Source organism: Frankliniella occidentalis, unplaced genomic scaffold (assembly GCF_000697945.3).
Source record: "Frankliniella occidentalis isolate FOCC.00 unplaced genomic scaffold, Focc_3.1 Scaffold1026, whole genome shotgun sequence".
In the NCBI taxonomy this organism is placed as follows: domain Eukaryota; kingdom Metazoa; phylum Arthropoda; class Insecta; order Thysanoptera; family Thripidae; genus Frankliniella; species Frankliniella occidentalis.
The window spans coordinates 16,500-23,169 of NW_026268132.1; the positions used below are offsets into that span (position 1 = coordinate 16,500).

Consider the following 6,670-nt stretch of genomic DNA (forward strand, 5'->3'; position numbering starts at 1 on the left):
GGTGGTGGGGGAAGCCTAGCGCTGGCTAGCTCTGCCCTAGAGCCTCGTGCTCGGCCCGCGGCCCCTTGCCGCGTCAGTCGGCTGCAGTGGTTCGTCGGAAGAGGTGCTCGGCTCGGAGCCCAGTGCCCGCCCAGTGCTCTAGTGCCCCCTTTGGATATGGTGCCTGCCTGCCTGCTTGAGGACTTGGTTGGTTTTCCAGCCAAGCCTGCCTCGGCTCTCCAGTGGATGCTGACTTCACACACCTCGCCGCCTCGTGGAAGGACTTCGCCTCTACTGCCTCACCATTTCAAAGGTGTTTGGAGCTTCGGGGAGAGATAAGGGCTTTGGCTCGATTTTAAAGTCAGTCAGTCTTTTTCTCTCTCCTATACTCCGCACCAAAAACTTCATGTCGTCATCACCACCGTCTGCTGCTTCACCAACGTCCACTACTACTAGGCCCTCGTGCCTCTCCGCCTGCGACTTGGGGTTTTCCTGATCGCCTCTTCCTGGATAACAGTGTCTCACTCTGCGCTGGGTTTGCCCCAGAGTGAGTCCTCTCTAGTGGTGCGCCCCTCTGCCGACACTGGATACCTTTTGCGAGTGACTCGCCTCGTCGCTCTTGTTGCTGTTATTGTTTTGTGTGTTACGCCCTTGCGGTAATAAAGCTTCCTTGCTGCCCCGACATGCTCTCGTGCTTCTTCCACACACGCCCCTCTCTCCCTCTTCGCCCCGCCCTAACCTCCACCGACACACCCGCTCACAACACTTCACGCCCGCTTCTTCAAACTTCAACTTCCAAAAGGGTTATTACGCTCACACTCGGGGAAACTCGAGAAATAACGCTCCACGAATGCGGCATTACAGTCGTGCCTGAGGGATGCCGCATCGGGTTGCGTTGGCATAGCTTCGCCTCTCTCTCTCTCTCTCTCTCTCTCTCTCTCTCTCTCTCTCTCTCTCTAACCCGGTTACTACGAGCGGCCGCTAGATGGCGGTGTGGCCTCGCTCGGCGGGCGCGCGGGGGGGAACATTCTAGTAGTGGCAGCAGCGCGCGCTCGCTAGCGCTCAGGGCCGCGAGCCCGCGTTACGCTACGCCACGCCACTCTCGACCTGGCTGCAGAGAGCCCCGCTATACGCCGTCAGTCGTGTGGTGCTGTGCCTGCACGGCTGCGCCTGCTCCATCACGCTGACCCACTTCACGTAGTGTAGTTCCGCCGCGCTGCCGCGGGTCTCACGGGGCTGGCGCGGCGTGGCGCGCGGCCTAGACCAAGTCCCGGCTTGCAAAACGCCTCGCTCGTCGTCCTGTTGGGGAATGCAGCCGCGAGACCGGAAGCGCTTCGGCCTCGCCTCTCTCGTTACCTCACCTCGCTGCTGCTGCACGGGGCCCGAGGCCATACGCGCGCGTCTGTCTATCGCCGGGCTGGCTGTCTGTGGGGGGCTAGGCCAGCAGCATGGGGCCGGGCTACACTAGGCTAGAATGTGGAACAGTGTCGTTAGGCGCGGAGGGGGGAATCAAACGACTCTGGAGCTGCTCTGGCCCTAATTGCCGCCAAGGCAGTTAGGCCCATTCCATTTGACGGGAGAGGAGAGGAGGGGTGAGGGGCTGAGCGGCTGGAGGCTGCTGCTGCTGATGACAGCTGGCGCACCACCACACCGCGCGCCTTCGCGTAGCTCGCCGCGCCCGGCTCCGATGCACTTTGAACAAAGCAGTTTTGCGCGCTTTATTGTGCAGTTCGCCTGGCTCCAGGCTCCAGGTCGCGCGCTCCGCTTCTGGGTATAGGAGGAAGCGGACGGCGGCGCTGTGTGCAGTTGCAGTTCGGGATGAATGGCGTGGTCCGGGGAAGTGATAAACACATGATCCGTGGCGCTCCGCGGAGGGATGACGTCAATGGGTTAGCAGGCCGAACCCTGCAAATCCTCCGAATGCGATGCCACTAGGCACATCGCTGGTTGGGACGAAAACAAAGGTTTTGACCTGCAGAGAAAAATTAAAGAACTTTCTTTATGATAAAAGCCCAAAAAGGGTTAAAATTAACATGGCGTCTTACAGGGCCTCTAGACTGGCCTGAGGGGTTAACACACACACACATCAATCGCGACACGCATCCACGTCTTGTTTCCTGGACTTCTATCGCACAACGCGGGAATACACGTACAATTTGAATTCCTCTTTATTTATTATTTTTCCGCCGAAGTATGTGGCAGCGGCACGCGAGAGATGGGGGGAGGGGGGCGTAAGGGGGATCTTCTTACGCCATTACGTGTCCATCTCGGTCCGCAAATCATCCACGAGCGCCGGAAAAGAGGTTGGGGAGGGGAGGAAGCGGGGCAAGCGGCACGCGCTGCTGCGCTGGGGTTGCCTACCCACGAGTCGTAAGGCGCTCTCGGGCCGCGGCTCGGCGTGCGCTGCAGCGGCGTGGCTGCTCCTCTCCTCTCTGGTCCAGCGGGGCTTATGGCCAGTAGCCCCAGCGGCCTCGTTACACTAGACAGGCTGTGGGGCGCTGGGCCGCGCCCGCAGCCGCGCGCACACACACACACGGGCCTGGGCACAATGCAGCACTTGTGTGCGTCCATTGTCCGAGTCGTATCAGATCGCTTGGGTAACAGCTGGCCGCGCCATTTCGTTGTGCAGCGCGTAGGATGCGGCGGTGGTCGTGTTTGTAACGTCCCCATATCCTTCCTTCCCCTCTGGAGTCGTTCAGAAACCACGTGGAAAATTAAGGGGGGGGGGTCCAAATAATATAGGGCCCGAAAAGGATTAGGACAGTCATTGGTGTCCAAGAAGATATTTTAACCCCCCGGGGTACAAATATCATGGGGCTCTCATTGGACTGCGATGACGGTCCTGATCCTTTTGGGACCCCTTCTTCATATTTGGACTCCCCCTTCCCATTGTCCACGTGGTTTCTGAGCGGCCCCTCTTCCCGCAGGTGGAAAATGTCCTGCACGCGACACACACGGTGTATCAGTTGTAGTTTTGTCGACGACGGCATTTACAGCCGTGTCCTTATTTTCTATCTCAACTACACGATGGGAAGTGAGACAATAAAAGCAGCTGCGGGGGGATAGCGGTGGTTCTTTGTCATTACAAGCGCGGCGCGTAAAACTCTTTACGGCTGCCCACAAAGGCGGCACCGGGACTCGCTGCTGCTTTGGATTTACCGCGACACAATACTGCCGTTGCAGAGGCGGAGATCGCGGGCATCGGGTGAATTTTACCCATGGGTAATGTTTTGCGCCGCCGCAACGAATACAGAGCGCAGTCGTCATAAATTGTAATCACGGTTCGACCTCCAAGTATTTGCTAGGAAAAAAAGAATGTGGGTGTCACTTGTGCGTCAGGGGTTATTGGAACGGTCGGTGCATTATTGCAGTCGCACTTAGAAAAATAAATCATCCTGGCCAAAGTAAAGTCCTGGCCATAACCGCGTTTGTTTCATGCGTTTTACTTTGTTTCTGGGCTGCAAACGATGGTTCCCACCACCAAGAGCTGTGGGGTGTGGCTGGAGCCCGGCTCAAAAGGGGTTGTTACCTCGGTTGTTGCGGCAGGAAAAAGTTTAGTACACCCAAAACTTTTGGATCTTTTCCCAAAATGGAGCAGTTTTATTTTCCCGCGCAGGTACATTGTAACGGGCTAGGCCAGATGATGACGTCCGAAATGCGACCATAAGGCCAGCAGCACACGTGAACAAATTTCGTTCACAAACGCACAATTTTTTTTCTTCGGACGTGGGCGGCCTCGTGCCTCGTGGGGGTTTTTCTCGCGCTGTCCAGGGAACACGCTCGCCCCGCCAGTCCACGCTGTGCCGCTGCGCCCGCACCCAGACCCAGAGACTGCCTCCTATTCCTTTGCCATGTGGACCACATGATGTGGTTGCGTAGCGCGTTGCGTCGCACGAGAGAGAGAGAGAGAGACTGAGAAATATAGAGATGGAGATCTCTTGACAGAGGGGGCCTATGGGTGAAAGTCAAACTCCCGAGAGTCAGTCCGGAAGGTGGCAACTTCGTCCCAAACTTGCACGGCGCAGTCCGCCTCTGGTCTCTGCTCTCTGCGCCGCGCCCAGCGCCGGGCCCGAGTTGCTCGTCGAGGCCTTCCCTCCCCCCTCCCCCCTCCCCGCTACCCTGTCCCGCACCCTCGGCTCGGCGGCACCTTCCTCGTCGAGGCGGCGGCCGGCCGCCTGGCTGCCGATGCCGAAGTAGCAGGCCCGATTCTTCGGCCGGGGACCTGCAAGCGATTCCGTGGTGTAGCGGTTATCACATCTGCCTAACACGCAGAAGGTCCCCAGTTCGATCCTGGGCGGAATCATCTGTTTTCTTGGTGGGGGGCGCTGTTGCTGACGGCTTTCGAGTCGATGATCACAAACTCCGAAACTAGTTGTCCGTCCTGCACGAGGTAGCGTGGCCGAGCGGTCTAAGGCGCTGGTTTAAGGCACCAGTCTCTTCGGAGGCGTGGGTTCGAATCCCACCGCTGCCACTGATTTTTTGTTCGGGCAGGTGGCCCGACACAAGCGTCATGGGCGCTCTGACGTAGTGAGACACGTGAAGAAACTGCATGACGCTCACACTTACAGTACCACCTGCATAGGCATCGGCAGGCGACACTGACAAACCACCCGGCAAAACTTTTTATACACACCCATTTGCGCGCATGCCCCGCCGAGAAGTGCATCTGCATATCACAAGAGGCCATGCCATGCGCACGGGTGGCTGTGGCTGCGCGAGGCATTCGGAAGCTGCGCTGCAGGAAGCTGGACCCGGGCTGGGTCGGGAGGCACCGGTGGCATCACCACCAACGGGTACCGTCTGTCTAGGTGGCCCATGAGAGATGAGGTATGGTTTACCGCCCACCCGACCCGACGAGGTGGCCCAGTAGGTGGCCGCCGTTCAGAGTGCAGAGGTCGCCACCTAGAGAGAGAGACTGGGCTGGCGCGCCTGCTGCACTTGCTGCAACGCGTCGTTACATAAGGCTTTGCACCGCCGCCGCCGCGCGGAGGCCGTATCGTCCACGGCGGCGGCGCCTAGGCTCGCGCGCGCACGCACGCGCATGCTGATTCTACCTTCGATAATCTACGCATGTTAGACCAGGCCGGCGGGAGGAGCAGCAGGCTCTCGTTGTGGGGGAGGACGATGCCGTTGTGTTGCGTCACGAGGCTGGTATTGCAGCGCTCCGACCATGTGTAGCTCTCTGCAGCAGTTTTACACATTTCTATCATTTTAATAGCGGCAGGTGTCATGGAATTCGCTCCTGCACAAACCCGTGCTATTATCTTGTTGTTTATTGGTTGTCTCTATTTTTATTTTTTTCGCACAAGGAGGTGGGCGTTGACCAGCCCGCTGATGGTTGGGCCTTGCCCCACGTGTATACTACATAGAGGAGGAGGGCGGGGGGCTAGGTGTGTGTGTTTGTGTGTGTGTGTCGTCCTACATTCTAGAGAATACTACTTTCACATTTCTGTGCGTAGACAACCGCTGCGCGCGCGCGCCCCCGTGTGTGTGCGTGTGTGTGTGTGTGAGCTCGAGCGCGCTGCGGCATTTTGCGGAGACTTTTGAAATGCAACTGCTCCGCAGTCCAGAAATGGCGTAACACTGTGACGTGACCAGCGGCTACGCGCTGATACTATGCACTGGTGTAGGAGAGGAGGGACCTGCGACCCGAAGCGTGGCGGCGAGCAGGTGCTGATGGAGACCGCCGTCGTCATGAGCAGGCAAGATGGGATCGGTGGCACCGAGGTGTATGACACCCTCCTGGTTGACCCCCGCGCGGGATGCTCGCGAGTCTGCCGCCGCCGCTCGGCTCGGCTGCTGGACGCACTCACACGCAAAGGCAATGAGGAAGTGTCTCATTGGTCGACCGCGGGCGGCGGCTGCGTTGCCATTGGCTGCTGCTGCCTGCCCTCTCTTCTTCTGTATGGCAAACACACATCGAAGCGCGTAACATTGTGTGTGCAGATGCTTTTGTTTTATCGCTCTATCTTGTAAGTAACCCTAACTGACAAATTGGTCCATTTTTGAGAGAAATTTTTGCCATTTATGAACTGGACGCAGTTGAGCACCCAAGGGAACGCCAGATTTTGGCATGCGCGCGAAAGTAGCCAGTGGTGGCCTAGCTCAGAGTTTTCACGGAGTGCGCTCTTTTGGATGCATCCTGAGCATTCTTCTACCATACGGGGTCGCGCGGGTCGCAGGCCCCCGCGTCTCAACACACAGAAACTTCTTCTGCTACAGGTAGTACAGTGTGATGATCGGTGCAGCGAGCGACGAAAACTGCAGAGTCACACCGCGGAAACGTCCTCGCGACCGCGGCGGGCCCGGGGCCCGTGTGCCGCCTTGCACTTTGCACCGCGACAAACTCGCATCGACCATCATGGTGGTGCTTGTCGCTGCACAGGCGTCGATGTGGAGGAATGCCGCATCCACGACTGATGTGCCGCATCCGTTCCTACCTGCATGAGGGTGCGGGAAAGCCGAAGGGAAGCCCTCGCTGTCACGCGGGGGCGGCGCTTTGGCCTGCAGACTGATTCCGAAGAACGCTCAAGGGGAGCGACTCCATGAGTGCGACAAGGACGGAGCTATACGGAAGGTATAGGAGAGCGCTCTTCGGAATCAGTCGGCTGCTGAGGGCAGAAAGCAAAGCGGGGGAGGAGAAGTTGTGGGTTGTGTGCGGTAGCTCAGGTGTGAGAGAGAGGAGGGGGGG

At 58.4% G+C, this 6,670-nt stretch overlaps 1 long non-coding RNA gene and 2 other non-coding genes across 3 annotated transcripts; 2 read left to right on the forward strand and 1 right to left on the reverse strand.

Moving 5' to 3' along the window:
- Positions 1-1,683: 1,683 nt before the first annotated feature.
- On the reverse strand, positions 1,684-2,656 carry LOC127751785 (uncharacterized). The gene is made up of 2 exons (XR_008012241.1): positions 2,341-2,656; positions 1,684-1,951 (listed from the first exon to the last, which is right to left on the reverse strand). It is a non-coding gene; the product is annotated as an uncharacterized LOC127751785 (long non-coding RNA).
- Positions 2,657-4,209: 1,553 nt separating this feature from the next.
- Trnav-aac (transfer RNA valine (anticodon AAC)) lies at positions 4,210-4,282 on the forward strand. Its single transcript has one exon. It is a non-coding gene; the product is annotated as a tRNA-Val (tRNA).
- An 86-nt stretch (positions 4,283-4,368) lies between these two features.
- Positions 4,369-4,450, forward strand: Trnal-aag (transfer RNA leucine (anticodon AAG)). Its single transcript has one exon. It is a non-coding gene; the product is annotated as a tRNA-Leu (tRNA).
- The last annotated feature ends 2,220 nt before the right edge of the window (positions 4,451-6,670 follow it).